A 16,422-nucleotide genomic window follows, 5' to 3' on the forward strand; every position below is an offset into this window, starting at 1 on the left:
TCATGGATTTTACATTCATGTTTCATCAGCATTCATGCTGCAATAAAAACACACCCCAGGCTCTGTAAGGAGTGGGGAATACCACGTTTGAGCAGGGGGAGTGGAGGAGAAGCCTGCCAAAATCCAGAGCACAAAGGAACGAGGTTTTAGGCTCAAAGGTTGTTCAGCCTGGCATTGTGTGAGAGAAGGAAGCAGCTTTGCTGCCCAGCTGCTCAAGGATGCCAACACTTGCTCAAATCCTGCCAGGGGGCCGGGTGCCAGTGACAAAAATGAGCAGAGTGTAACATCTGCTTTTTGTGATTGCTGCCCAAAACCCAGAGAGGAACATTCTGCTGCTCCGACGTGCTCGGCTGGAAAGCCCTGGAAGGGTTTGGAGTGTTGTGCTTGCCTCTGTGCTCTGCTGCTTTCCACAGCCCTCCAGCACCAGGCACCTCAAGAAAAGGGCATTTTAGGGTTGTCATTTAGGCTCTTCCTGTGGCAGGGCTGTCCTCCCTCTCTAGCACAGATGGTTGGTGCAGAAATGAGGAGATCACCCAGGGCTGGAAGGCCCAAAGGGGTCATCTCTGGTGCCAAAAGGGCTCAGGGCCCTGCTAAGAACCAGCATCTTGGTCTGGAGAGCAGATGCGGGAAGAGATAAAATAAAAATAAATAGTCTTGACTGAGACACACTGTTTTACAAACTATAAAAGTCACATGAATTATCACAGAAGCAGAAGCCTTCTACACACACACACCCTGAAAGTGTTCAAGACTTCTCTCCAGAGCCTGGACACAGATTCTGTGGTTACTTTTTTAAGAATTGAGGGAAAGGATCCCAACGTGTGCCCCACCAACATTTGGATTTAGATGCATTTGCCAATTGAATGATGAAAATCTTTTATTGACCTTTATTTTGTTGCAAATGGCTTAAAACTTTCTCAAATTGCTCCTATTCCAGTGCACGTGCACATGGAAAGGATAGAATTGAAATATTTACTGAGGGCAGGAATTTCATGGATTTCTCTGACTTATATCCTTTCTTCACTAGCTATAACATTAATTTTTTAACCTCATTCTCTATATACCTACTAGTAGTTTTCTTTTTGTCTTTACTCCTGTGTAGTATTTAGTTTAAGTCTTATGTTGTTGGTTTTGTGTCTATTAAATAAATAATTAATTCTATAATTGACTGAATCAGCCATAATTAAAGAACTTGTGAATGAGAGTGGGTTTTGGGGTGCTGGCCACCTCAATGAAGCTCCTGCCTGCTGCCAGGGGCCTGGGTAAAATGCAAGGGCTTATCTAAACCCCCTCATCTATTCCTAACTCTTCCCCAGTCCTAACTGCTCGTGGGGTCCTGAGCCCAGGGTGTCTCAGCCAGAGCTCTGGGGCTGTGGTAATCACAAATCCTCTGAACAGAGAGAGACATGGCTCTCCCAGGATTTTCCTGGGAAGCTGTGAGAAAGCTCAGAGAAAGAATTAAAACAATTATTACCCCAATCTCTGCACCTGGCAGGCAATCTCCGTTTGTCAGAGATGTTCACAGGAAGGAGTTGTCCCTTCTTGACCAATAGGTGAGAGAAGATTCCTAAAGGCCAATTAAGTCTTAGGTCCACCATTGTTTCTAAAAGATCTGTGGATTTCTAATAATGAAGTGCCTTTTTCATGCCTCCTGATGATGGAGTCTCTGTATCACCTTTGTCTGTCCCTGATACCTCTTCAGTTACAGGGTCCTTCCTTAGGAAAGGCCTCTCACCTCCTCTTCCTCCTCCTCCTCCTCCTCCTCCTCCTCCTCCAAACGTCTCAGCGAGGCAGCCAAAAGTTTCATTCTCCCTCAGGATCTGCTCCTGGCAGACACAACCAGGCTGTTGGAACCCACGAGCAGCCTGATAAAACATCTGCCCTGTGTTCCTGAAACGCTGAACACCTTGAGGGAACGTTTGGCTCAGAGAAACGTCAAAGCTTTGGAAGAATTTAAAGTGGAGGCTCTGTGGTGGTGGAGTCATCAGGCACGAAGAAAGGCAGGTGTTGGATCCTTGTTCTCAGGAGTGGGATGCTCTGCTTCTCCTGGGCCTGATTCACACATTCCAGGGTGGAATATGTGAGATCTAGAGCCTGTTTGGGAATTTTGTTCTCTGGCTGTTTCCAGTCCTTTGTTATTGTAGCCAATTATTCTTGGTTTTTTGTTATTCTTTGTTTTTGTAGCCAATTAGCCCTGGTTTAGAGCAGTGGTCTGTGTTGCTATTAGAGTTGAGCTTGGTTTTTCAGACTTTTTCTTCATTTTGTCGAGATCATTTTGGATGCTAAACTTACCCTCTAAAATACAGAAACCATTATTTTATCCACAGACCCAACTGGCCACATCCTTCCACGCTGTCAATGCACCCCTGGTAACTCTTCCTTGGCATGTTTTACAATTAATTTTATCGCCATGAGAAGGTAATTTCTCCTGGACCAGATTTCCCTGCTTCCTGATTAGAACACTGTGGCAGATGGTGTAATGTCTTAATAAAATCAAAATATATGACCCTCCTCAGCTTCTTTCTTAGCCTGTGTTGATCTACTGTGGAATGAAATGAGGCAGCTTTGATGCAATGTGCTGTTGATAAAGCCATTTTGCCTTATATTTCCTGGTGCTTAAAGCAGTTTGTATTTTTTAAAGAGCTTAATTTAAGGTGAGTGGTCCATAATTCACCAGTTTCTTTTCCTTTTTCTGCCAAACATCCTTTACATTTAACACAGGCACCACATGTGCTCTCCCCAGCCTGCTGGAATTTCCCTCATTCTCCACGAATTCTGAGATAGACTTGATGTTGTCTCAGGCTGGCTTTTAGTGTATTCTTCAGGTGTAATTGATTTAAGAACATCAAGACTTATATTATGTCCTATCCATTTACAGGGAAGGATCATCCCTCTTGGGCTGAGTAGTTCCTTGCTCACCACAGCCCTTTCCAGTGCAAAAATCCACAAAAAATACTCTTTATCCTACTCATATGTAGGATATATCTAAATCTCATCTGTAGCTTTCCTTTCTGTTGAGAAGTGGGATAAAAGTCTCCCAGCCCTTCCTCTTGCTACTGATCTCCTCACAGATTAATTTCTTGCTATTACTGTAGCCTCTTCCAGGCTGAACTCCTCTTTGTTTATTGGCTTCCAGTGTTAACCCCTATTTCCTTCAGAAACTCTCTCTAATGTCATGGCACAGTCTCTGTGTGCTTTGTTCCTGTAAGGTCAGTGTGAAATTCTCCAGTGAGCTCAGTTAATCTCTTATCTTTTAATACTTGATATGGATTCCTCTGGGTACGCCCTTTCTCTGGAGGACAGCTTTCCCTAGCTGCTGCAGTTTTCTACAAAATTCCCCCAAATCCCTACAACTGACAGCTCCTGGAATCTGTGGGGTTCTTCTAATTGCTCACAAGAGATTTGATTTTGTGCTCCTTTTAGGTCAGGGATCTATTTTCAACCCCCAGTGTATTAGGACCTTGTTCCTCTCCTCTCCTGTCACTACCTGGCACTTGGGTCGAGTCCTTCCCTGTGCAAAACACGGCTGGAAAAGCACGGGACAAACTTTCTGTGCACAGGAGTTGCACCAGGAACTCGTTATCCTGATCATCTCAGCTGTTGTCTGTGCTGATGCAAAAATACAGGAAATAAAGGGGAATAAGGCTGAGGTGTTGGGGCTGAGTTGGACTCGGAGATCTTGAAGGCCTCTTCCAACCTGGTCATTCCCTGCATCCTCTGAATTCTGGGAATAATCAGATTTGTTCAATGGATTGACTTCATCCCACTTAGAACAATTTCATGAATGAGTTTAAACATGGCTTTGATTCCAGGCCCTTTCTAAACTCCCTGGTGTTTGCACAGACCTGGAAGCTCAGACTCATTTAAGTTAGAAAGGATGCTCAAGATCCCAGCCCAGCCATTCCCCACCAGTGCCAAGGCCACCACGACCCCACATCCCCAAGAGCCACACCAAAGTGTCTCAAAGGTGAAGATGCCAAACTTCACCCCTCCTCTTTCCCTGTGCTGACACTGGTTCTGTGGCAAAAGCTTTGCAATAATCTGAAGATGATAAAGGGAGCCCAAGAGAAAGATGGAGAGTTACTTTTCATCACATCCTGGAGTGACAGGACAACAGGGAATGGCTTCCAACTGAATGAGTAGGTTCAGATCAGGTATTGGGAAGGAATTTTTCTCTGGGAGGGTGGGCAGGCCCTGGCACAGGGTGCCCAGAGCTGTGGGGCTGCCCCTGGATCCCTGGAAGTGCCCAAGGCCAGGCTGGACATTGGGGCTTGGAGCAGCCTGGCACAGTGGAAGGTGTCTCTGCCATGGCAAGGGTGGCACTGGATGGGCTTTGTGGTTCCTTCCTGCCCAAACCATTCTGGAATTCTGTGATTCTATCATTCCATGATCTACTGCTTGGTATTCAAGGTGTCATGTGTTAAAATGTTCATGCTCTTGGTTATGTACATTGTAATGCTCTTAAATTTAACTTAAATACAACATTATATTTAAAACTCCTGTATTTCGTAGCTTTTGAGAGCTGCTGAGGCAGTGCCTTATTGAACATTTATTCCAAATGAATTCTGCTGCTTTGTTTTAAGGCAGACACTGAATCCTGGGGTGAATTAAAGGTGGGACATTTTCTTGTAAAGAATTGTTAACTTGGGCTCTGAAAGTTGCACAGCAGTGTTACTGTGAGTGTTTTTCTGTGTCTGGATTATTTTGAGGACAAGATTTGTCATTCCAGTAGGAGACAGAATACATATCCAGTGGGGAAACAACAACCATTCCAGAACAGGTGAGGATTTGTGCTAAAGAATGGAATTTATTCCCTTTAATCTGGGCAAATTAAAATTTGCCTACTCCTCAAAACAGGATAGTTCACCCACTTGTCAACATACTTTTATAAACCTGAGTTTTGTCATTAATATTTCTTGAGGAAAAGGGAGCACCTTCAGGAGGGATGTGGTAAATCCATCCTGGCTCTTGGTAGGAATAATTCTCCAGGCAACAGCACCACACTGAAGTTTGGGTATAAATGAAGTTTTTGCACTGTGTTTGTTCCATGCTCTGTATGCCCAGAACAAAGCTCAAGGCCTCATGTGCATCTTGAATAGTGGAGTTTCAATAAATAATAAGTATTGCTACTCAATTAATGTTTTCTATTAATCCCTGTTGAGGAACCTTTGGAGAAATTCACCCCCTTGCTGAAGGAAAGACTGAAATCCTTCCCTGGAATATGAGCAGGTTTACAAAGGTGCTGCATTCTCTTGGACTCTGCTGTTTGCACACCATTCTCTCCTCTCTCCATCCCAGCACTGCAATTCCAGGGGGAATTGGTCAGCCCTGAGTTTGTGCCTCTCTCCAAGGAGACACCTGGACGTGGCTGGGCTGTGCTGGGCTCTTGAGCTGGATTTCCCTGCACAGGGCTGGTTATGTAATGCTGCAGCAGTGTGGAGAGACAGGAGCTGCTCAGTGAGGAGAATGACAGTGGGATGGAGCTCTGAGAAAGGTGACCAGCCTCAGGCTGTGACAGCTAAAAGGACAAAGTTCTTTAATTGGGATTATTCAGATTAGGGGATAACTGTGCCAGGCAGAAATGTCCATCTCTGTGTGTGTGTAACGAGCTGCTGCAGCCCAAGGATTTCATCCAGTGACCTGATAAAAACATGGATAACTGGGTACTAAGCATGACAATCTTCTTTGATGCAAACAGGGGACTATTTACAGGAGTTGGCCATGGAATTCTTCTTGCATCCCCTTCCATCAGATCTTCTTTTTGTGGCCCTGTCAGTGCTGTGGAGCTGAGAGATGCCGTGTGCTGCATCTACTGGAGCCGTGCTCAGCTCCAAATGTTCCTCTTTCTGTGGGAGTTGCTAGAGGCAGGAGAAAAGCTCCTCTTTCAGATGCTACTCAAGAGTTCAAAATGCTGGAAATTAGCAGAGAACCATGATTTGATTTTGCAGAGAATGTGTGTCCACTGAGGGCTCCGAGACTTTGATGGATCTGAGGGAGGATAAACAGAGCCCAGCAGTGTCACCCTCCAGGTCCCTGTCCTGATGCCACAGGTTTCTTCCCTAAAATAAACTGTCCTTGTTGTTTGTTTGTTTGTAGGTGTTTTTTTGTGGTTTTTTTTTTTTTTTTTTAAATTAAGGACTCTGTTCTTTCATCTTGGTCCCTTGCCTGTAGAAGGGGCACAGGTTAATTAGGGTTAATTGCTTTTTTTTTTTTAGAAAATGGCATTTTCTGTCTGCCTGTGGTTTGTGTTCTGAAGGGTTTTCAGCACTTCTTAGCCCCTCAGACTCATATTTTGAGGACAAAATTTATCATTCCAGTAGGAGACAGAATATATATCCAGTGGGGAAACAACAACCATTTCAGAACAGGTGAAGGTTTGTGCTAAAGAATGGAATTTACTCCCTTTAATCTGAGCAAATTAAAATTTGCCTACTCCTCAGAACAGCATAGTTCACCCCTTTGTTAACATACTTTTATAAGTCTGAGCTTTGTCATTAATATTTCCTGAGGAAAAGGGATGAACACCTTCAGGAGGGGCATGGGAAATCCATCCAAGTGTGGATGGTAACTATGGCACATTTTCAGAGGTACAGTGGGGATAAAAGGCTTTGTTCAGCAGCCTTGAAAAACTGAATGGAAAAAATAATTCTTTTATTTTCTTTTATTTTTTTTTATTTTATTTTGCTACAGATATAAGAAGCAGGAGAAGAAGCAGAGGGGAAAGAAGGTGAGGCAAATATCAGCCAGAGGGGGAGCAAATAATGAATATTTAGTTTATTTCAGCGCTTGAAACAGCTCTGATGGCTTTGGGCACAGTCTAGAGATGTCTGCAGTCATGAAGCTGAGAGAGAAACTGGAGAAAACAGTTTGTACAAAAGCAGAGTGGAGCAAGGATTTATTTGTTTCAGAGTTCCTTGTAATCCTCTTGCTCTGCTTTTAATGGCAAAATGGCAGCTGTTTAATTCAAGTCACTGCTGTAGCAGTGTAAGTCAATCAGAAATTTGTCTTAGAAAAAAGAAACCCTGATTATGTGATAGTTAATGCAGTTAATTCACATTTTCAATTATTATCCCACAAGGATATGCCTATGAGGAAAACACCACTGTGCTGAAGTTCTTCCACAAAGATTGATAGAGATGACAAAATGTAATTAAGGGTTTCAATTTATTCCCACTGAAATGAGTTGGGAAACTCTCAGTCACTTCAAAAGCAGCCGCCACCTTTTATGTTTGGCTGAGATCAAAAATATCCACTTGGAAATATCAGAAGCAAACAAGGAGGGCTCAGAAGTAACTAAAGCAAAATTCCTGGAGAATTGTGTGTTCTCCGTGGGCTCTGGCAGTGCAGAGCTGCTCACAGAACAAATATTTGCCAACTGGATAATTAAAATCTTTTATTGACCTTTATTTTGTTGCAAATGACTTGAAAGTACTTGAAGTTACTCCTATTCCAGCACAGGTGTACATGGAGAGGATAGAATTAAAATATTTAGTGAGGGCAGGAATTTGATAAATATAACACTTCACAAAGGAAAATTCCAATCCCATTCCTGGACTGGGATGCTGTGCACCTACTTTCTGCATGAGAACGCTTTAGAAATGAAATATAAACCTTCCAGAAATGTGACACAAATCTGAAAAACATTGCCAAGAAATCATCCAGTGATGGACTGTTCACACAGAAAATCAAGTTATACCCTGAGAATCAGCCAAGTTAGCACCAAGAGACTGAAGGATGTTCCAAGTGGAAGGAATTATGAAATCTAAAAATTAGAATAACGAACATTTAAAACCAAACTACATAAGAAAGTCCCCTGTGGCTTTAACAGGGAAATGATTTATTGTCCTTTTAAGGAAAATAAGAAGGTGGATTTAGAAAACAACAGGCTGATTAACTTTCCTTAACTCCTTGGGAAAACTAGTGAATATGTTCTCAAAAAAAGCTATTTCCAGAAAGATGAAATATAAGAACATGGTCAGGAACAGCTAGCTTGGATTTGGAACTGTAGAATGTAGAATAATGGAATGTTTTGGGATGGAAGGGACCTTAAAGCTCATCCAGTTCCACCTCTGCCATGGGCAGGGACACCTTCCACTGTCCCAGGTTGCTCCAAGAAAAAATCCAACCTGGCTTTGGGCACCTCCAGGGACGGGGATTCCACAACCTCTCCAGGCAACAGATTTATCCATGGCTGGCCAATTTGACAGATTTTTTACCACAAAATGTCTGGATCTGTGGGTGAGGGCAGAGCAGCCAGTTTTTAGCAAGATTTTCAGCATTATCCCGAATTTTTCCTGGCCAAAAAAAGAAGGACAAGAGTCTTTCCACATACACCAAAATCCTGGAAGTTGGGAAGTCACACGAGATTATGTCCTTGTACATAATTAAATCCTTTATTATTGGCTCAGGGGAAAGAATCACAGGCAGTATAAAGGCAAAACACTTGATTTTCCAATTGATTTTATGAGCATTTCTATTTGGGGAGACAAACTTTTTAAACTTTTTTTTTAACTTTTAGTTCTAACAGTTCTAATTTTGACCTCTCTCCTAATCATTAATTCATGCTTATCCAGCTGCATCAAACTACACTGATCCCCTCCATTTTGCCTCCCACGATGGTGTGTGATATTGAGCAGAAGTGCTAATTCTAATTTATTGAGTGTGGCTTTGATAATTACATTTAGAACTGGAGAAATTTAGGTTTTTTCTTTTTTTGTGTGTGAGGTTCTGTTTTGGGTTTTTTGGGGTTTTTTTTGCTTGTGGTTTTTCCTGATGATTCATCTTCACTAATGATGGTCAATTCATCTCAGGTCAGCTCACAAAAATGCAGTTTTTAGACTGCTATGATTAAATGTGGAATATCTGCTTTGGGTCCAGCCTCACTCAACTTCAGATTTCACTGAAAAGAGAAATTCAGCTGAAGCCAGAAACTGTTGTGGCAATTTCAAGTTCTTCCTCTGTGCAATTTGCAAACAGTGAAGTTGGATTTTTCTCCCTCTTTTGCTCATAAGGAGGGTGCCTGAGGCGTTGTTTTCAAGAAAAAAATGAAGATTTTTCTTGCCATTTCAGTTGCCACTGTTTGCTCCCACCTTTTCCAACTGCACAGCCCAGCTCCTGGGTTGGTTTTTGTCTTGAAAATTATGGGGTGGCCCTGCCTACACATTTGATGGTTTGAACATCACTTGGCCTTTTAATGGGCTTTTTATGGACTGGTTACTGCCATAAATTGTCAAGAGCCTGTTAGTGCACTACTTATTTCTGGAAAACTTCATTAAGGGGAAGTAGGAATAAATCTGTCTTTATTCTGCATTTCTAAAAATAATATGTAAAACATAACAGATGGTTTAATATTTTTATTTCACCATTTCAGCTGTGCTCACCTCGACCGCTCTTGACTGACGTTCCACGCAGGTGCCAACAGCCATTAATTTTAAAATAAGCTGCTTTGAAATCTGTTTTCATATTTACTCCCAAATCCATGCTTTGGACCTAAGGCAGGTTGATTTTAATTAAAAATGCTGCAGGAACACCCAGGCTGCAGCTCCTGGTAAATGTTTGTGTTGATGCACATCCACCTCTGTTGAAAGTGGGCTCTTTAATCCTGGGCAGCTGCAAAACCCCCATGGGAGCACCAAGTGCTCGTGCAGTGGCCAAGTGTGAGAAATTCCATCTAAAATCATCTCAGTGGGAAAGGATTTGGGGTATTTGTAGAGGTTTCTGGAATGTGTTGTTGGATCACCTTCCCTGGCTCTGCTGGCTCTGCTTTTACACTGACAAAGCACAAATAGGAGCAAAGTGGAGGCTGGATTGTACAAATATTTCTGATGGCAGCCTGAAGGAATGGAAGCTGCATGTCAGACCTCTCTCTCCTATATATCATCCTGTTTAAAATAAATTTACATTTAAGGTCTGATATGAAACCCCTTGAAGTGAACGGAGAGACTTTAATGCTCTTTGACTAAAATGCATTTAGCAGATCTCATATTTTCTGTGATTCTATTTCTGTAGCAGCTTGGTGGGTTTTACTATTCTTGAGCATTTCCTGCAAAGCTTCCTCCACTTTCTTTTGTTATTATTATTTCGGCTCATGTTAATATCATAAATCTTTCCTCTGCTGTAATTCTAAGTTCCTACCTGATTTTCCTGCTTAAAATTCTCTTACCCACCAGCCTGGCTTCTGAAAGCAGCTGGAATTAAAAACAAAACAACAAACAAACATTGAGTTCTGCTCTTTGCAAACATTATTATTATTATTATTATTATTATTATTATTATTATTATTATTATTATTATTATTGATTTTATATGGTATTTCCCTTGAAGTTCTGGAAGTAAATTGGCTTCGTATCTGCTGTCCTTGTGTGTTACTCCATGGAAAAGCAAAGCTCTTTCCTGCAGCAAACACTGCTGGAATGCAGTGTATCAATACCAGGCATTTGCTGCTTATACACAGAGGGTTCTCCTTCTTTTCTGGAGAGTTTATTAAAAATAATTATTCAAGGAAAAATATTTTCTGTATATCCAGAAAGCAAATTCTCTGGTAGTATTGGGTCAGTGAATTCACTGCTGTAGCTTAGACCACAAATTTGCCACTTGCAAGGGGTAGAAAATAATGATCAGCAACATCCACATGTTGCAGGTCACCTAAATTCCAGGGAACCATCCCAGAGCTGTAGAATGGGAGCCTTTATGATCCAATTCTAAGGCTTTTTTTTTATTTTTCTGTATGCTATTTTCCCTTCTTTCTCAAGCTCTTATCCTTCCCACCCCTTCCAAATTTTAACCATCTTATATTTGGATATAACTTTCCTTCCTCTGGCTAGAAATGAAGAACTCAGCCAGACCCAGAATTTGGAACTGCAGCAGAAGTTTAGGGTCACCCTTAAATCTTTAAGTCCTGTTTTAGGGAAAAGTTTAGTGGTGGTGAATGTGTGGAGAACATCCATGGTAAGTCAATTCTTACCAACAAAAAAGAAAAAAATTACATTGTAAATGTCCAACACATAATTACAGCCACCATCACTAGAATATTCCAGATATTGGAATATTTTCTTGTTGGAATGTTTTCTTGGTCACTACAATGTTCTGCTTGTTTCTCTTGCAGGTTTTAGTGGTAACTTTGGTGTATTTGGGGGAAGCTGCTTTGCTTGTAATCATGGAAGGCTTGGGATGCACTTTATGCTTTAATGTAATTATGCCTCGTAGGTAGAATCCAGCAGCTTCCCAAGGATTGCTCACATCCCTGTGGGACACTCAGCTGAGATAAACATGTATCTAGTTTATTGAACATGATGAACTACCTGAAGGACTGGGATTCCTTGCAGTGAGTCACACAGCCCTGGGTTTGGAGGTGGCTGGAGGGGCAGTGGGTTTGGTGGGACGTGCCCAGCTTGCTGGACACTGCTGGCACTGATGGGCTGGGATCCAGCTCCTCCTTCCTCCTCCTCCCTCTACAAGTGCTGGTGGCTGAAGGTTTGATAATCCCCAGCTCCCATTCAGTGGAGAACTAAATGAGACATTTTATTTATTTCTCATACAAGTGCAGGACAGTTGTGCTGTCCAGCACTTGTACCAGACAAAGCCAGCAGCACACGGAGGAGAACACACCACAGCTGGCATAGCTTCCTTTCCTTTCCTTTCCTTTCCTTTCCTTTCCTTTCCTTTCCTTTCCTTTCCTTTCCTTTCCTTTCCTTTCCTTTTTCCTTTTTCCTTTTTCCTTTTTCCTTTTTCCTTTTTCCTTTTTCCTTTTTCCTTTTTCCTTTTCCCTTCCCTCACTGATCCACAGCCTGCTGCAATTGACAGCAATCCTGAGATCATTAATCAGCCTCTGGTTTTAATTAGTGAAAAATTACTCTTTCCATTTCCTTGCCCACCTGTGTCCTCCCTGACCCTGCTGTTGGTTCCAGCTCGGAGAGTCCAAGGCCCCTGAGGCCAGGGGGCACTGAGCCACTTCAGGCTGCAGCTGGAGAGTGTCAAGAACAATGGCAGATAAAAATAAGCCTGACTTCTACATAAACTTGATTTTTTTATAAGCCAGACAGGAGGAGAGTGATGCAGGACAGCACGAGGAAGTTTAGTGGGCACAGTTCTGTGAGGGAGCTCTGGAGACAGGATTGATCTCCCACACCTTCTGCACCTGTAGATGGCCACCTTGATTTAATTACTAAAGAGGCATCCCATGAAACTTGAGGCACCAAACTGTGGCATCTCTAGAAGCCTCCTGAGGTCTTTGATGGAATAAAATTATTTTTTTGAGTTTCCCTTTGGAGTTGCCCTGCTCTATTCATTGATGCTCTAAGGGAAGACCTCATTGCTTCCCTGACAGGAGGGGGAAGTTCTCCCAGGGAACAGGGACAGAAAAAGGGGAAATGGCTTCAGGCTGTGCCAGGGGAGGCTCAGCTTGGACAGCAGCAGGAATTTGCCCATGGAAAGGGTGCTCAGGCCTTGGCAGGGTCTGCCCAGGGAGCCTTGGAGTGCCCATCCCTGAAAGTGTCCCAGGAAGGCCTGGAGGTGGCACTCAGAGCTCTGGGCTGGGGACAAGGTGCAGAGCAGTCACAGCTTGGACTTGATGATTTTTGAGGTCTTTTCAAACCTTAATGATTCCATCACTGCACTCTAAGATTCTCTAAGAAGCCCAGGGAAGCTGCACTTCCAAAGCAGGCAGTGCCTTTTGGAGATCTTCCTGTGGAAACCTGTCCCCATGGAAATCGATGGGGAATTACCTCTGCCTGTCCAGACAGCTATTGAGCTGTAAGGAGCTTCTTAATTACAATCATTTAACATAAATGCTTCTTTTCAGGAATGGGAAATTGATCTGGCAGGCTGATAGAAACTGCAGACTCTGTGTGTCTGCAGGAGATGGTGGAGAGAAAAAGCAGGAAGGTAGGAAATACCCTTTTCTCATTCTTCAAATAACTACTCTGAGAAATAATTTGACAATTGCTCATTGTTCTAATGAACCCCTGCTCTTGATTATGATAAATACAAAATTATATGATAATTTCTCCTCTGCTTTCATTGACAAAGTTGTCTGTATTGACAAGACACAATGAGATTATTTTTTAAATGGGAAGCAAAAAGCAGAGGATTTCCTGCAATGCTGCAAAGTGCTCTGAGCTGGAGAGGCTGAAGCAGGGATGGTTGTGATAAAGCACTGCAGAACACAGTTGATTAGAGCATTGAATTAACGATGCTCTCGTGCAGGCTCTCATCATGCCATTCCTTCCCTCAGCCTCCTGTTTCACCCTTTCAATCTGCACATCATTGTTTTCTCGTCCAGAAGTGTTTTGGGGTTTTTTTGGTTTGTTGGGTTTTTTTTTTGTTTGTATTTTTTGTTGGTTTTTTTTTTCTTTTTTTTTAGTTTTTTTTAGTGTTTTGTTGGGGTTTTTTTTAGAAATCAGCACAAATGCCAGCACTTTACTGTCATCAGAAAACAATCCCCAGTGTTCTGCTCCAGAGAGTCCCAAAAAAGTCCTGTGCACAATGGCTTCCACAGGTCAGCCTCCAACAGTCTCTACAGAGGAGAGGAATGTGGGATAATCCAGAGCAGCTGTACAAACCTCTGATCTCCAGTGTTTGTCTCTCAAATGCCATCACTGCTGTGGCAGTAGCAATCAGACCTGAGACTGCTCTTCCTGAAGGTACAGCTGAATTTAGAGATCCAACACAGGTCAAAGGGTATGAAATGAAATGAAATGAAATGAAGTCAAGACAGAGGCAGTTTCTGCAGGCCTGTGATGGGTTGTGGAACTGTATCCAAGGGTTTGTTGAAGAACCTCTCCCCACCCAAACTGTCTCTCACCTCCTTTAGCCATGGGGCACATGAGGATCAGGCCTCAAAGCCAAATGGAAAAGTTCACATTTACATTTACATTTACATTTGTACCCCAAACTCATAAAATCCCAGTGATGCCTCAGGTTTGACAAGGCATCACCAGAATTATTTGAGTTGAGTGGGACCTTAAAATCATCCAGTGCCATGGCAGGGACACCTCCCACTGTCCAGGCTGCTCCAAGCCCCAGTGTCCAACCTGGCCTTGGGCACTTCCAGGGGTCCAGGGGCTCCACAGCTGCTCTGGGCACCCTGTTCCTCAGTTTTGGGATGAGTCAGAGGCTTCCTGGGGCTGAGAGGTTTTTCTGAGGTGTGGATGTCCCCAGAGGTGTCACAGTCTTAAGCTGAGCTCCCTCACTATGGACATGGGCAGAAAGGATGGGGAGGTCACTGGCAGTCAGGGTTAATAAGAGGCTCTCTGGATTAAGTATTTGAGCCTTCACTGTCTGCACTCACACACAGAGTTATTAATGCAGATACTTTAAAAAAAACCCTTAAATCTCTGTGGAATCATAATTTACTCCTGTGCATTGCAAGCTGTGTGTGCAAATGTTAAGGGTTTTCTGACTGCAAGGCAGGCTCTGCCCTTGGACAGACTCTGTTATTTTCCCTCCAGAGTGAGACAGGAAAGTAAATACTTCTTGGAAGTAAATAATTTCCAGCTGAAATTTGGTGGATATTGTGGATACAGACTTCCAGCTACCATTAATGTCTAACCTGAGATTGTAACTGGAAAATAGCCACAGAATGGGCTTTTGCCTTGTGGCTATTTTTTAATTCAAAGCTCTCTTGAGTAATACTCTAGAAAAAAAAAACTTCTCTGACCAGCCCTTGGCATTTATGTTAAAGCTTCTTGTGCAGCCTCTGGCATAAATTTGGGTTTCTGTGTTCAGGGCTGTGGAGAGCCCTTGCACTCATGAAGGTTTCCAATATGTTCAAGGCCAGGCTGGATGGGGCTCTAGGGGAAGGTTCCCTGCCTAGGGCAGGGGGGCTGGAACAAGATGTTTTTTAAGGTCCTTTGCAATCCAAACCATTCTTTGACTCTATAATTCTTCAATTTTACTGGGCATGGTGTGACTCTGAGGGCAGAAATTGCCTGTTTTTGAAGAACCTGAAAATCTCCCCGCTTTGTTTTTCTGTCCTGTGTCTGAGGACAGGATGTTCTGCTGGCCATATGTAGGAGCTCGTGAATAGACTGCAAAAAATCCACTTTAATGAGCTTTCCAAATGGAAGCAAGGTGTGTTTCCTCAGCTGCCAAATTCCCCCGGCCCTGGGTGACATTCTGTGAGGCAGACCATGGGTGAGGAGTTAAATGGGGAGGAGCTGATGAGTTCAAGGAGGGGTTAAAGGTGCTCTGAGCCTCCTTATGGACAGGATCCTGCCATGCCAAGGACAGAAAAATTCCAGTCTCTTCACAAGAATTTTGATCACAGAGGTTTTTCTCCTCCAGAAACTGCATGGACAGGACTGATCCCATTGATGTCCTGCAGAGTGTGGAGTTGGGATGGGCTGGTTTGGGATGTCCTTTTGGCAGAGGCTCCACGACACAGTCATGAGGCTCTGTGAGGAGTCCTTGGGCATCATTAAAAATTGCAGTGCTGTGTGGAAAAACAGGATTCAATAACCTCCAATTGTTCACTACATCTATTCCAGCTATTAATAAAACATTAAAATTGTATTTTCAACATCAGCATCATTCTAGCAAAGCATCTGGAGAAAACCTCCAAAAGCAAAGCAACTAAAAGCCAAAAAAAAATCTTCCAGAAAGTCAAGTGGGACTGGGATTAAAACTTTTCCCTTGGGTTTGCTGTTTGGTAAATCTGGGATTTGTTCAGAAACATCACATTCTGCACAATCAATACATAAATATTAATACTTAATATATTGGGAATATTGTTTTCTAGTATTAAACTGCCTCCACCAGTAAAAATTGTACATCCACATAAATGTAACACATTAACCTAAACCTTATATCTTTTTAAAAACTGCCAGGGCTTCATTATCCCATGTAAAAAGTAACATCCTGGAGCAAGAAGGTGATGGAAGCACTGAACAAGGTGCAAAACTTTTAACAGCAATGAAAATCAAAGACATTATACAATAGAAATGGGATCTTTACAATGCATCCAGCACTGCTGCTTAAGACATAAATTAATTTATTTTGGAGAGTGTTAATATGAATTATTTTACTTCTTGCTTTTATGGAAGGATATAGACAAGTCCTGAATAAGACTGTTTTTATATGTAAAAATACAATGAGAAGATCATGACAAACACAGTAATCCTACACCAACAGCACCCAGAGCTCCTGAGAGGTGAAAGAAAGAACATAAAGCTTATACCTGAACCTATTGTGAAATATTTGAATACATCCCTTGTGATGGGGATTTTATGAAAATGTAAATGAAATTCTGTTTCTCTGACATAGTTTGAAGGAGAGATCTTATTTTCCTTCCAAAGTACCACGTTTCAACAAAATGACTACAATACAAGGCTCCAAACACATGCTTGTGAAAAACAAGTCTTTTCTGCAGTGAAATTATGCATTTTGGGAAGCTCAAACTGAATGTGGTGCAAATGCACTGGCAGA

This window comes from Onychostruthus taczanowskii, unplaced genomic scaffold, assembly GCF_017590055.1.
Source record: "Onychostruthus taczanowskii isolate IOZ18803 unplaced genomic scaffold, ASM1759005v1 scaffold17, whole genome shotgun sequence".
NCBI classification, from domain to species: domain Eukaryota; kingdom Metazoa; phylum Chordata; class Aves; order Passeriformes; family Passeridae; genus Onychostruthus; species Onychostruthus taczanowskii.